This window comes from Siphateles boraxobius, unplaced genomic scaffold (assembly GCF_051911475.1).
Source record: "Siphateles boraxobius isolate OS27281-9 unplaced genomic scaffold, OSU_SipBor_1 5, whole genome shotgun sequence".
Classification (NCBI taxonomy): Eukaryota; Metazoa; Chordata; class Actinopteri; order Cypriniformes; family Leuciscidae; genus Siphateles; species Siphateles boraxobius.
The window spans coordinates 8810202-8825670 of record NW_027509141.1 but is presented as its reverse complement, the minus strand read 5'-3'; the positions used below and the strand labels follow the sequence as shown (position 1 = coordinate 8825670).

Here is a 15469-nt window from a genome sequence, read left to right as displayed (position 1 = left end):
CTTTTCAGTGCTTGACAATAATGAAAGATGACTTTTGCCCACATTTAAATCCTACAGCAACCGCATGGATATTATTCAGTGGGCAATGTAGTAACTAAAGAGAATATTTTACTATGAGAGTCAGATGGACACTGTTCCTGAATCGATTCCTTCAGGTTTTCAGAACATCCTGTCCTACTTGCTGAAGGTTCTCAAAAGTTTTAGACGATTTTCTTTTATTTAATTGTTTCCTCCTTGAGGATCTGCATAGTGACAGCTAAACTACAGGGACTCTTCAGCTCCCTGCAGCCATTAACATAATGTTCTGTAGCTATTATCAAAGTGCTAAAAAAGTGAAGCTTGTGCATCGACTGCCTTCAAGACTAAATCATCACGATTTGTATTGGCAGAGAGGATGATGATTTGGTTCACTTAATAGTAGATGTGTCTTGCTTATGTGACTTTTTAAACATGTCAGGAATGCAGCAACAGTGTTTATTCATTCAGTCTGGCTTCCAGAGAGTAAAAATACATTTGATTGTCATTAATTTATTCGACATTGCAGTCAAATGAATAAAGAGTTCTAGAGTTAAGATTTTGGCCATGAAGGTCAGTAGCGCACCACATGTATCCACTAACTAACACATATGCATAATGGGCATTTGTAACTCTTTAGGTTTTACAATAAATAATAGGGATGGTTAAAGCTGCAGTAGGGAGTTTTGAGAAAATGTTGACTTAGCCTGAAAATTTGAACAAGCACAACTTAGAGGTCCAACCCCCTTGCTCTCTGCTGCGCTACAGCCCTCCCTCCACAGCTCCTCCCTCCACAGCTCCTCCCCCACAGCTCCTCCCTCCACAGCTCCTCCCTCCACAGCTCCTCCCTCCACAGCTCCTCCCTCCACAGCTCCTCCCTCCACAGCTCCTCCCTCCACAGCCCCTCCCTCCACAGCTCCTCCCTCCACAGCTCCTCCCTCCACAGCCCCTCCCTCCACAGCTCCTCCCTCCACAGCCCCTCCCTCCACAGCCCCTCCCTCCACAGCTCCTCCCTCCACAGCTCCTCCCTCCACAGCTCCTCCCCCACAGCTCCTCCCTCCACAGCTCCTCCCTCCACAGCTCCTCCCTCCACAGCTCCTCCCTCCACAGCTCCTCCCTCCACAGCTCCTCCCTCCACAGCTCCTCCCTCCACAGCTCCTCCCTCCACAGCTCCTCCCTCCACAGCTCCTCCCCCACAGCTCCTCCCCCACAGCTCCTCCCTCCACAGCTCCTCCCTCCACAGCTCCTCCCTCCACAGCTCCTCCCTCCACAGCTCCTCCCTCCACAGCTCCTCCCTCCACAGCCCCTCCCTCCACAGCTCCTCCCTCCACAGCTCCTCCCTCCACAGCCCCTCCCTCCACAGCTCCTCCCTCCACAGCCCCTCCCTCCACAGCCCCTCCCTCCACAGCTCCTCCCTCCACAGCTCCTCCCTCCACAGCTCCTCCCCCACAGCTCCTCCCTCCACAGCTCCTCCCTCCACAGCTCCTCCCTCCACAGCTCCTCCCCCACAGCGGAGCCTGACGTGAACGCGCAGGCTAGCAAGCAGGACCACCGATGACGGCGGATTATAAACAGTTATGGAACATTCACTAATAGGGACGAAACATCAACAATATGCTTTACATTGACTATGGCCTGCCCATACTTTGACTACAAAGTTGGTCCTCAAATCATTATGTATTTTGCAATACATGTAACTTTATAAGGTTGCACTCTTTCTATAAGTTATAGCTACTAAGATAACGTTAAAGGATTAGTTCACTTTAAAAAAAAACTTTTGCGGATAATTTACTCACCCCCATGTCATCCAAGATGTCCATGTCTTTCTTTCTTCAGTCGAAAAGAAATTATGTTTTTGATGAAAACATTCCAGGCTTTTTTTCCATATAATGGACTTCAATAGGACACAAACGTTTCGAGGACCAAATGACAGTTTCAGCGCAGCTTCAAAGGGCTTTAAACGATACCAGACGATGAATAAGGGTCTTATCTAGTGAAACGATCGGTCATTTAAAAAATAAATAAAAAACTTTTAGTTTTATAAGCACAAATGCTCGCCTTGCTCTGTTCTGTGATGCACGTTCGCGATCCTGTTCGAACTCGTTCATCCAAATGAACAAATCTTTTTTCGAGTCATTCGTTCGTTGAATGAACGAAATGACTCCGAAAAAGACTCGTTCAAAATGAACAAATCTTTTTTCGTGTAATTTCGTTCGTTGAATGAACGAAATGACTCGAAAAAAGATTCGTTCATTTGGATGAACGAGTTTGAACAGGAGAGTCACGAACGACGGTATACCCGCTCGCGCTGTGCAAGAGAGGGGTGATCAGCGCGTACACGAGTGTAATTGACACTGCTAAGACATTCCTCCTGGCTCTGATTGGTTGTTTCTGACCGGGAGCGGTGTATTTCTGCAAATGGCAGTAGGACCACAGGGAGGAGCCAGAGGACCTTGATTTTTTTCACAGATTATCTGTCTCATATTCTACTTTCAGGACATAATGAGAGTTTTAACAAATATTTGTTTACAAAAGCTACCTACTGGAGCTTTAATCAGAGGAACACAAGAACATGCTATTACACGTTCACGCATGCGTATTACGTGTTCGCGGGATGTTTCTTGACAGAGTGACATCGCCAACTAGTGGCCTGGCAGCAGAATACAGCCTTTTTTGGTCACTTTCGCAGATCCATGTAAACGGGGATTGTTATGTACATCGTTGTCGTGTAAACATCACTACATACCTGGCTGAGCAAACCATCAGAGAGATGCATGACTGAGGGAGGTAGTGGTAAAAGTTGTATTTTTTTCTGGAGGTCAGCAGAGAATGACGAACTTTGATCATGTACTGTATCTGTTACATGATCTGTTACTGTAAAAAGTTTAAAATTTTTTTTTTTTTTGCTAGTTATGTGCAAATATCAGAAATATAAAATAAACATTACATGGCTGAAAACACTGAACAGGTGATGTCTGTCTCTGGTTCAGCTCCAGCCAAAGCGCGAACGCAGATTTGAATTTAGCAGTTGATGATGTGCCGCCCTGAACGCTCTAATCACACCTGTGTGATCGTATCAAATGTAAAAAAATATAATTAATTTTTGACTTTTGGAAGCTGCATTCAAAATCCATTTGGTTAAAAAATCTCTGGTCACATCCATTGAACGTGGACAGACCAATCTGGATGTCTAAATATGAGAGGGAAAGGATTTCTGTCACTAAACTCTGATTATTGTAACAAATGAAGAAAATGCAAGTTAGGAGGACATGGTACATTAACATTCAGAAAATTAAGTGACAATTATTTTGATATGAGACACCATACATTATTTTGGGTTGCATTAATTAGTGGTTCAATCATAAGGCATGCATAAAAAACACATGAAGTTGTAACCCAGGTTGGTCACTAGTATTTTTATTAATATCTCTTTAATATTAATAGCAAAAGAATGCAGATTAAAGTTAATTTCTATGTTATTATAAATTTAAATCTAGAAAAATAAATAGGCCAAAGTAAGTTTGAGCCCCGGTGTTTGTTTGTTTGTTTTATTTTTGTACATTATATGTGTTGTTACAGACATGTTGTCAGGGTTATGTTTGTCCTGTATCTGGTTTCCTGAGTTTCCCCCCTTCATTGTGTATTTGGTTCAGTCCTGTTCCCAGTTTTCCTGCTCCTTGTCATTCATCACGTCATTCACCTGTGTTCAGTTAATCACCTTATTATGTCCCTTTGTTTGTCTATGTATATATAGCCTGTGTTTTCCTTTATTCAGTGTCCGTTCTCGTTAAGGTTTATCGAGTGTTGTGGTTTCTGCCAGTTCTGTTAGAATAAATCCTGTTTCATTTTCATCCTCGTCCTTCCAACCACCACGTAACCCATGTGATGTACATTGTTGTGTAAGTGTTCAAGAAAATGCAATAAAAAAAACAGTATTACAACAAGTCTTACGCCTTTTAGACTTCAGCCACATTCCAACATCTGATGGAGAAGCTGCATTGTGTATATTGACGACAGTAAAAATAACAAGTGTGCCTCTTTACAATAGGGGGAAAACATTCAGGCCTTTTTTCCTCATTTGTAACGCATCTTTCTAGGAACAGTATATAAGAAGCAAAAATGTTACCTAAATCTACTGGCTGCCAATGCTTGGGTTTGTGCGTCTTCGTCATGTCCCGCTGGATCTACCACAAATACCAGGCTGGATGCTGCATGGATGGCTGCAAGAAAAAGATTCAAAAATAATCCAATGGAAAAATCAATGAAAAAGGTTCGAAATATGTCCAAAAAATATTTGCCAAAAGTGGTGATCGTTATCTTCATCAAGAGAGCATGTCAACTCTGCAAGTAACTGAAATTACTATTTAGGGTTCCTCTTGAAGAAGACATAGTTTATTAATAGGTCTTTCCAGTATGTTGGACTTTGTTTTAACCAAGACACAATGAACATGTCCTCTTTTGTCAGGCAAGGTCTTTGTGATCCGTCCCATAGGCCAAGAATTTCTGGGTGATGTATCGTCCACTATAAGAACTATGTCCCCCGGCTTAAGATTTTTTCGCACTTCATGCCATTTCTGCCTCTCTTGCATCAGTGGCAGGTACTCTCTTGTCCATCTCTTCCAAAATAGATCACTGATATACTGGACTTGTCTCCATCTCCGTCTTGAATATAAATCACTTTTTATGAACAATCCAGGTGGCAGAATCGGTTTTCCTTTCTGTAGGAGATGATTAGGTGTAAGAGGCTCGGGATCGGTGATATCATCAGATATGGTGGTGATAGGGCGATCGTTGACTATAGCCTCTACCTCACAGAGTGCTGTCTGTAGTCCCTCTTCATCTAAGGCTTGTTGTTTTAGGATGGAATACAGAGACTTCTTAATGATGCGGACAAGCCTTTCCCATACTATGCACTCAAGAAAACGGCAGAGGACAATGAGGGCAGCATTGGAAAAGAGCTTCTTAGTACCATTCGAAGGAACTTCTATGTTGACGACTGCCTAACTTCCTTACCCAATGAGGATGCAGCTATTGCCCTGATTCGAGACTTGAGAGCGGTCTGCGCCACCGGCGGATTTAGACTGACAAAGTGGACAAGTAATAGTCGCTCTGTCCTAGCTTCAATTCCAGTAGAGGAGAATGACTAAGATGTGAAGGCTTTATATCCTGATATTGATAAACTCCCTGTGGAAAGAGCTCTTGGAATTCAGTGGAGTACTGAAAAAGACTCCTTTTTCTTTAAGGTTAACTTAAAGGAGCAACAGTCTACCAATAGGACTATTCTTTCTACTGTGAATTCCATCTAAGATCCAATTGGATTTTTCGCCCATTGATTCTTCCTGCAAAAAGAATCCAACAGGAACTTTGCAAAGTCAGCTGTGGTTGGGATGATAAGATTCCAGACAACTTAACAAAATACTGGGAGGAATGGCTTGAGGGTTTAGACAAACTTAACCACCTAAGTATTTGCAGATGTTTCAAACCAGCAAGTTACGGCAAAATAAAAACTGCCCAGCTACATCACTTTAGTGATGCGAGTGAATCAGGGTATGGTATTGGTAGTTACCTGCGCCTTACCAACATCAGTGGTGATGTTCATGTTGGCTTTGTATTGGACAAGGCCAGAGTTGCTCCATTAAAACCTGTAACTATCTCCAGGCTTGAGTTGGCAGCAGCTGTCCTTGCAACATTTGTTGATAGGATGCTCAAGAGAGAAATGGAAATTCCACTCACAAAATCCGTTTTTTTGGACAGATAGCACATCTGTCTTAAAATATATCTTTAATGACACAACACGATTCAAAACATAAGTTGCAAATAGAGTCTGCAAAATACGTGATTTGTCTGAGAAATCTCAGTGGCATTATGTGAATTGCTCACTGAACCCTGCAGATGCGGCATCACGCGGCCTGTCGATCGATTCCTTTCTTGGTTCAGAAATATGGTGGAATGGTCCAGAATTCCTTTGACTACCTGAATCAAACTGGCCTTGCTTTCCGGAGGAGCAAATGACCATATCTTGAGATGACTCCGAGATAATAAAAGGGGCTATGAGGGAAAGTATGTTTGACGCTACACCTGTTTTAACAAGACTTGAGCTTTATTGTAACAAAAAGGTGAAAACTTGAAGACAAAACTCTGTGCTCAACATGGCTGATGAAGTGTCCAAAAATGAAAAGGATGGAGTTGAACAAAGCATTGGATCCCTCAGTTCTATGCGTAGGGGAAGGCTTGGTGTGTGCACATGTAGGATGAATGAAGTAAAGGCATTGCTTGCTGAGGGTTGTGATGTGGAATCAATAAAAAGAAGTGCAGAGACATTTTTTATGTCACTTGGAGAATTTAAGACTGCTCATAGGCTTGTGCAAGAACAACTATCTGATGATATCAGAGATATCGAAATGAGCGCATTGACTGGTTTGAGCCTATAATGGCTACATTTGAGAACTTTATGAGTGAATATGAGATGTGGATAAATGTTCAAAAGGATCCACAAACACTCATCGAGCCAAGTGATAGTGTTTCGAATGTGTCCAAGAGGTCGCATAAATCTCGTAGTTCTCACAGCTCAAGTATATCATCATCGGTGTCATCAATGAGGATAAAAGTAACTGCTGATAAAGCAGCCCTTCTTGCTCGCAAAGCTGCATTAAAACAAAAACAGGCCCTAGAAATGGAAAAGGCTGCTTTGAATAAATCTTCTGCCTATTCAAAGCAGCCTTTTCCATTTCTAGGGCCTGTTTTTGGTTTAATGCAGCTTTGCGAGCAAGAAGGGCTGCTTTATCAGCAGTTACTTTTATCCTCATTGATGACACCGATGATGATATACTTGAGCTGTGAGAACTACGAGATTTATGCGACCTCTTGGACACATTCGAAACACTATCACTTGGCTCGATGAGTGTTTGTGGATCCTTGGAAACAGTAAATTTGGAATGTGACATTGCTGCAAACGATGCTAAACTGAAGGTCTTTGAAGACTATGCAACAACAGCAAGCCCAAGTCTACAAGTTCGATCTGTTATTTCGCAGCAATCTTTCGAACATAAGGACGAAATGAATGAGTATCTTGAAAAGTACAGCGCTGAGAATTCTAAGAATACATCAACAAAACAGGATCAGACATCACCAGGACCCTCGCCATCTTTTGAATTTGTTCAACTTGGAGCTATCCCGAAAACTCTGTTGCAAAGAATGTTTCAACCTCCAAAACTCAACCAAGTAGCAGACCAAAAGTCCAATGTTGAGGATGCGACAGCAACATCTGATAATCCTGCTACAACTTTTCAAAATCCATCTGTTAGTTGCACAGACGTGGGGCTTACAAATATGAGTCTTTCGAACGTGGTGGGGAGGCAAAATGACATTGCTGAACTTCTGGTCTTGCAGCAAAAACACACTTTACTCCCATCTAGAGAAATTCCAGTGTTCGATGGAGATCCACAAAATTTTCGCCCTTTCATGCAAGCATTTGAACATGGCATAGAAGATAATACAGACAATAATAGGGATAGACTTCACTATCTGGAAAAATTTACTTCTGGACAGTCCAAGGAACTTGTCCGAAGCTGCTTGCATATGGATACTAGAAGGGGTTATGCTGAAGCTAAGAAGCTCCTCAAATGTCATTTTGGTGATGAAATTAAAATCACCAATGCTTATATGGAAAAGGCCCTGAGTTGGAGTAATATCAAGACAGATGATGGAAAGGCCCTTAATTCTTATGCACTTTATTTAAGAGGTTGTTGCAATGCTGCGGAAGATCTTCCTAATATGTTTGATCTTGATTTGCCTTCCAATCTTAAACAGATTATATCCAAACTCCCATATAAACTATGTGAAAAGTGGAGAAGCACAGTGTAGCAATTTTCAGGGAAGAAGGAGGCGGGAACCGGTGAACAATCAAATAAACTTTAATTAAAATAAAACAAACAAACCAAAATACCGCCAGCAGCCCCTCGCGGACGACTGCTGGCTACCGAAAATAAACATAAAGAACTGCCAGCAGCCCCACGCGGACGACTGCTGGCTAAAATAAAACACAAATTCAAAAACTAAAACACAGGCCTGTTCCTCTCTCGATCATCATTCTGTTCACGTCACGTCTGCCCAGCGAGAGACTCTTCACGTCACGTCTGCCCAGCGAGAGACTGTTAACGTCACGTCTGCCCAGCGAGAGACTGTTCCAGAGCCGGAGCCAGTGTCTGCTGTTCCAGAGCCGGAGGCAGAGCCAATGCCTGTTCCAGAGCCGGAGGCAGAGCCAGTGCCTGTTCCAGAGCTGGAGCCAATGTCTGTTCCAGAGCCAGTGCCTGTTCCAGCACCAGAGCCAGTGTTTGTTTCTGTGTTTGTGTCTGTTCTTGTGGCTGCTACAGTTTTGGTGTCTTTTCATGAGCCGGTGTCTGTTCCTGAGCTAATGCCTGTTCCTGAGCCAGTGCCAGTGTCTGTTCCAGAGCTGGAGCCAGTGGCTGTTCTAGAGCCAGAGCCGGTGCCGTCTGTTCCAGAGCCAGTGTCTGCTGTTCCAGACCCGGTGTCTGCTAATCCTGAGCCGGAGCCAGTGCCAGTGTCTGTTCCAGAGCCTCTGCCATGGCCGCCCAAGGGGTCTTCACCGCCCTGACCGCCCGAGAGGTCTTCACCGACCTGGCCGCCCGAGGGGTCGTCTGCTTCGGCCTGGCCGCCCGAGGGGTCGTCTGCTTCGCCCTGGCCGCCCGATGGGTCGTCTGCTTCGCCCTTGCCGCCCGATGGGTCGTCTGCTTCGCCCTGGCCGCCCGATGGGTCGTCTGCTTCGCCCTGGCCGCCCGATGGGTCGTCTGCTTCGCCCTGGCCGCCCGATGGGTCGTCTGCTTCGCCCTGGCCGCCCGGTGGGTCGTCTGCTTCGCCCTGGCCGCCCGATGGGTCGTCTGCTTCGCCCTGGCTGCCCGATGGGTCGTCTGCTTCGCCCTGGCCGCCCGGTGGGTCGTCTGCTTCGCCCTGGCCGCCCGGTGGGTCGTCTGCTTCGCCCTTGCCGCCCGATGGGTCGTCTGCTTCGCCGTGGCCGCCCGATGGGTCGTCTGCTTCGCCCTGGCTGCCCGATGGGTCGTCTGCTTCGCCCTGGCCGCCCGGTGGGTCGCCTGCTTCGCCCTGGCCGCCCGATGGGTCGTCTGCTTCGCCCTGGCCGCCCGATGGGCCGTCTGCTTCGCCCTGGGCGACCGATGGACTGTCTGCTTCGCCCTGGCCGCCCGATGGACTGTCTGCTTCGCCCTGGCCGCCCGATGGACTGTCTGCTTCGCCCTGGCTGCCCGATGAACTGTCTGCTTCGCCCTGGCCGCCCGATGGACTGTCTGCTTCGCCCTGTTCGCCGGCTTAGTCGTTATTTCCCGTTTTTGTTCCCCTTCATGGACCTGGCCCACCATCCCTCCCCCTGATCCTCCACCATTCCACCTCCCTCCTGAACTCTTGTGTTTTAGTGTTGTCGTGGAGCGTCTGGTAGCCGCTCCGTAGAAGGGGGGTTATGTCACAGTGTCTGGTTGTGTTCCCTTGTTTGTCACTAGAGGTCCTCGTTATCACGGTGTCCTTCACTATTGACTTAATTTCCCAGCATTCTGTCTGTCACTGTCACTCATCAGTTCATTGCAGTCAGCTGTTCCCTGTCATCATTGTTCCCAGCTGTTCATTGTTAGTCTTGTTAGATCTGTGTATATATTCCCTGTCTGTGTTAGTATGTGTACGGATTCGTTGTTAGATGTCACCACTTCCTTGGTCGGTTTTCTTGCTTGTTTGTGTTTTGTTTTCATGTTTAGTTGGATTACTTGGATTTTGACCCCTGCCTGGAAGACTACGATTTGGATTACCCTTATATTAATAAACTGCTGCAAATTGGATCTTCTGTCCCGTCTGTGTCATGACATTTTTCATAAATTTCACATTTATTGTAAACCGCTTTCTCCTCTGTCATTTGAACGACCGGTTGACTTCCTGATTCTATGAAACCACTCCCTCAGAAACAGGCAATGGGCTCAGATTGGTTAGTTGAGCCGGTGTGTGGTAATTGGCTAAACTGTGTAGCGCACGTAGTCCGGAAACTTCACGCCCATTACCTTTACAGGCGAAAGTTGCATGTGCTCTGGTCAAATGTAAATAATGGTGTCAATAGTGCCGTATCAGTTTGAACCAGAATCAGACCCAGAAAGCGGCAATGAAGAGAGTCAACCAGAACCTCCCCAAACACGGCTCTTACAAAACGTTTCTGAATGGTACATTTTTTGTATTATTATTATTCTATTCTATTCTATTCTAGGCTACTATTATTGGCTATATAAGAATTTCGATATGCTGTTACTTGAAAATGCTATGGCTGCTTGTTAGCTTTTGAGATACGGTTTTCTCCAGATTAAACATTTAAAACTGAATAAATGACTGAGTAATACCGTTTTTTAAAGTTGTTTTATCGATATAATGAACAACCGTTTATCTATTCACAAAACTTAGTTTACTCTGTGTATCGTTTTGTTTAGGTGTAAGTTACATGTGGCAACTGTGTTAAAATGCCAACAGAACGTGTAGACTGATAACAACAGCTGAAGTTGAATTCATTGAATTCGTGGAGATTCTGGAAGCTGTCTTCCGTAAAATGCGCAGCACAGAGAGCTAAATTACGATTGTAATTTTCTGGAACATAATCAAACATAAATTGTAGCCATTGTTGACGAACTACAGCGTCCGTAGGAAGCCCGAACACAGAAGACCTGACAGCTGGGTGAAAATAATACACTTTTGACAGCATGGCTACTGCTCTCCACTTTAACTCTTCCTCTTCAACAAAGCCGCAGAAATATGGCCATGCCCCCTTTTTTCCCATATTCCGGAGGGAGAGTTGATGTAAATTTATGGATTAGTTACGTATAAAACCCGGGAAGTATCTCGTTGTAGTCCCATTCGAGTCGTTTTTGTAGGCATTAAACTTCCTGATTTTTAAAAGACGTTATCTCTGCTTACGTTGAACTTTCAACTGTGTGTGTGTGTGTTTTCTTTCTTTCTTTGATATATCAATATGGTACAATTCCAAATCCTTTAAACTCCAAGCTTTTAAAACTGCTTTAAACTAAAAAATTTTACATCTTTCTCTATACATCTAAACTATTTCACACTTCAAGCGTTAACAATTACTTCAAACTTTCAAACTAACGTTAGGCTTCCTCAAGCCAACGTCAAAGTTGTTTGTTCACAAACTTCACTCAAACTTAACTCAAACTGTTTCAAGTGACGTTATAACATTACAAACCTGTTTCGGTATCGGCCGGACCCGCTGCTTTCTAACGTCCTTCATGTGTTTCTGTTTTTGTACGTTGGCCGGTGGCTGAGGAGCGTACACTTTTTTCAATTGTACGTTCATTGCTTATTTTACCGATTAGGTGTGCATTAAACGAGTAAAGTCGTTGAAGACGGGCAGGTAACTTCTGTTTCACAGAATCATCGCTAACAGCTGTTACAGAGAGTAACGTCGGGTCTAACATTAGTCGTTAACGGGTTTGAAGGGTTGTCAGAAATGTCTGTGAAGAACAAACTACAATAAAATAAACGTTACCTGAAATATCTGTAGGCCTATGTATGTAACGTTACCGTCTTTAACGACGTATGTGTATCGTCAAACTGACGTGAATCGTCGGTAAAGACTGAAATCAACAGTATGACTTATCTAAATCGCCCGTGGAGACCTGTAAAGGCGTACTGTTAACTGTTATAGGCCACGAATGACGTCACTGTGTGCACTGTATATTATATTTCAAGTGACCCCACTTCGTTGGAATCTGATTGGAAGGTAATATATACTTGGTTGATGGTGATGCATAGTGTTTAAGAGATACAGGTCTAGATTTAAAAATAATATATATATATATATATATATATATATATATATATATATATAGATTGATCGCGATTATTCGCATCCAAAATAAAAGTTTGTGTTTACATAATATATGTCTGTGCACTGTGTATTATCATTTTGTATATATAAATACACACACATGCATGTATACATATAAGAATTTTGTTTATTTATATATAAAATATTTATATTTATATATAATATAAATTATAAATAAATATATACAGTATACATGAAAATATTTCTTAAATATATACATGCATGTGTGTGTGTTTATATATATACAAAATAATTATACACAGTGCACACACATATATTATGTAAACACAAACTTTTATTTTGGATGCGATTAATCGTGATTAATCTTTTCCCAGCCCTAATATATATATATATATATATATATATATATATATATAAATGTTTTATATATATATAATCTTTTTGTTTATATATGTGTGTGTGTGTGTGTGTGAGTGTGTGTTGTTGCTTAAAGGGATAGTTCACCGAAAAATTAAAATTACCCCATGATTTACTCACCCTGAAGCCTTCCTAGGTGTATATCTGACATTCTTCTTTTAGACGAATACAATCAGAGTTATATTAAAAATGTCCAGGCTCTTCCAAGCTTTATAAGCGTGAATAGATGTATGTCTGTAGAAGTCCATCAAAGAGCATCCATTCATGATAAAAGTGCTCCACGCATCTCCAGGGGTTGATAAAGGTCTTCTGAAGTGAAGCGATGCGTTCGTGTAAAAAAAAAAAAATTATGATTTAAATCTTTATCGACTATTAGTTCTAGTTCCCTGGACCTAGGTACCAAAAGTCCACACTGTTAAAAATGTAAGTGTGAAATTGCAGTATATTCCAGGTTAATAATTGCATGACTTTCACAGTAATTCCACAGTAGGACTTCTCTTGTATCTAACCGCACTCTTGGAATATCATACTTCATACTGTATTTCTACAGTCCAGTGCTATGAAGGTACCCAGCATGCAGTGCTGCATGAATAGATTATGATGAGGAGTTTCATAATTCTTGGTTTTATTTGTGCTGCTGAACTTATTATTGGTTCACTTTTAGCAGTTTGTGTTGTTTGTTTATTTTGTAATGTTCCAAATTTATCTTTTTCATTATTATAATTATTATTTGTTGAGTGTCACCATTGTTGTGTTTTGTATGTCGAGTATTTATGTCTGTTCATTATCAGGAGTATGTCGTATGTCCTCGCCGTGGCCGCCCAAAGGGTCATCTCCGCCCTGATCACCTGTCCTGCACAGCCTGCTCCGCCCGCCCAGCTGTGTCTCGTTTACCTAATCTGTTCCCTGTGTATTTAAGTCCTGTGTTTCAGTCTGTTCCTTGTCTGTCGTTGTCGCTTATACCTGGTTGTTCTGTTCCTGTTCTCCTGATCCTGTTTGTGTGCAGCTAGTTAAATAAAGTCATTTTGATCCTGCTTCCCGTGCCTGTTTCAGCCAGCCCGTGACAGTAATGTCTTGATTAATGTATGTTTAAATAAATTAGTCATAAACAAGTTATGACAGCCATTGTGTAAATGATTATATTTTATCATATCTAAAAATAAATAGCAACTGAATATAATAATTTGGGCTCTGTTGTTAATTTTAACCTTTAATATTATAGTAATGTGTAATCAAGGGCTCCCCATAGTTTACAGCATTAGCTAAGATAGATTTATTTTATCCTTGAGAAAATGACATTTAATATAGAATTTATTTAAATACATATACACATTTGGTTGAAAAAAACGGTAATTTTTTCCTTCCTGCTGTACCAAACCCATACTAAACCGTGACTTCAATACTTCCATCACTACTAGCTTGGCATTGTTTTAACAAATGTTTTTATTTGTCACACTTCTAACAAAGCTAGATGAGAAATTTGAATATGAATAAACAAGGTCCAAGATCTCAAGCAAATAGAACTCTAATCACCATAATGGTGACTTCGAAACAATTACAGTACTAAACTATATAATTTCTTACAGTGGCATGGTTAAAGACGACTTTATAATGTGAATTCACAGTAAAACAACAGCAGTAAATTATTTTGATTTCAGCATAATTTTGCTATTGATTAACAGTCATTTGTAAGAAAATGAATATATTGCAGTATGTTAAAAAATATAGCTAGGCACTAGTTTCCCATATATGGAAATTTATTATGTAAAATATCACATTATATTTTGCAGTATATTCCCAAATATTTTTTTTCCGTAAGGGATTTCCCACACAGTTCATCAAATTTAAATGTTTAATGTGAAATGGTTAAGATAAAGTTTACTTATTCGCTTGAAGCAAAGACTGTATTATGAATGGGAGAAAGTCCAATTCGCTATACAAGTCCCGCCTTCTAAATAAAAGAGTCAATCGCCGAAGTAAACTTGTCTTCCGGTTCCGGTTGCTATAGTCAGTGTTCTGAGACACACGCTTAGGACTGGCTGCTGCAGCATGACAAATAAGTTTTTTTTTTTTTTTTACTCTATTTGAGTATAATAAACCACATTTATGATACAGCTGTTCTCAGATTTCATTGGGGATTTCAAATATAAAATTTAATCGTAAGCTTGGTGAACATGATGTTTCCCCATTCAAAGAGATGGGAGCTGCACTTGCATGACTGAAATAGCTGCCCGAGATGCGTTTTAAATATGGCCGCTGAGTGAAATGACTTGCCTGAAAGGGACTTTGCTTCAGGTCACTTTACGTCTTCAGTGTGAATGAATCATTATTGGTAAAATACTGTTAATTAAAATAGCATACAATTCAGAATTTTGAAATAATTCATAACCACAAAAATATAAAATTAGACCATAGGCTAGCGTGTATTTTACTGACACTAGAGCCCCTTGCCAGAACGCCTTCTGTGTGAACGCAAACACGACCTGGGATTGATGCTGGGATTGACCTATAACATTGCCGGTGTTGTGCCGAAAAGTGATGGTCTGCCGAAAATTGATTGCATTATTTATTGCAATAAGTAGCCTAGAGGCTTCAATCATTTTCTTGTTAATACAATAGGCTACTGCATTTTATGGGTTGTTTTCGACATTTAAAGGTATTTTAACAGGTAAAAAAGGCTTGATTGGTTGGTACAGGTAAAATAATGCAGTCATAAGGATAATTGCAAAAGAGATCATGTCTTTATTTTATATATAGCTCAGCAGTAAGTCATGTTAGGCTACAGTCCGTTTTCCGAATACAAACACGTATTCCATCGGCAACAACAGGCTTCTATTATTTCCTATAATCACGTAAATGTCATACCTGATTAAGCTATAACCTGCAAACCCTTATTTGGCCACAATTGTTATTATTATGTTAAAAGAAACGTTAAAGTATCACACAGACATGCCTTTGCTATTAGGCCTACCACGGACATAAACTGATGGTTGTTTGCACGTTATTTCTGTTTGATCCAGCTGTAGACGTAAAGAGACAGGGCGCAATCAATTTTCGGCGGAGCTTCACTTTTCGGCACGACACCGGGATCAGTGTTTCCACCACCAGCCATCGCTGCAAACACTATGTTCCTTCTGGCAGTCAGCTAACAGCTGGGTCAGGGGCTTCTGTCAT

The 15469-nt window shown here is 41.9% G+C and overlaps 1 protein-coding gene across 1 annotated transcript in view; it reads right to left on the bottom strand.

The window, feature by feature from the left end:
* Window positions 1–11182, bottom strand: part of LOC143711295 (amyloid-beta A4 precursor protein-binding family A member 3) — a 76650-nt gene extending 65468 nt beyond the window's left edge. Inside the window, exon 1 of the mRNA XM_077202678.1 lies at window positions 11165–11182. The gene's annotated coding sequence lies outside the window, so the exon portion shown is untranslated. The remainder of the gene's footprint in view (window positions 1–11164) is intronic.
* Window positions 11183–15469: the final 4287 nt, after the last annotated feature.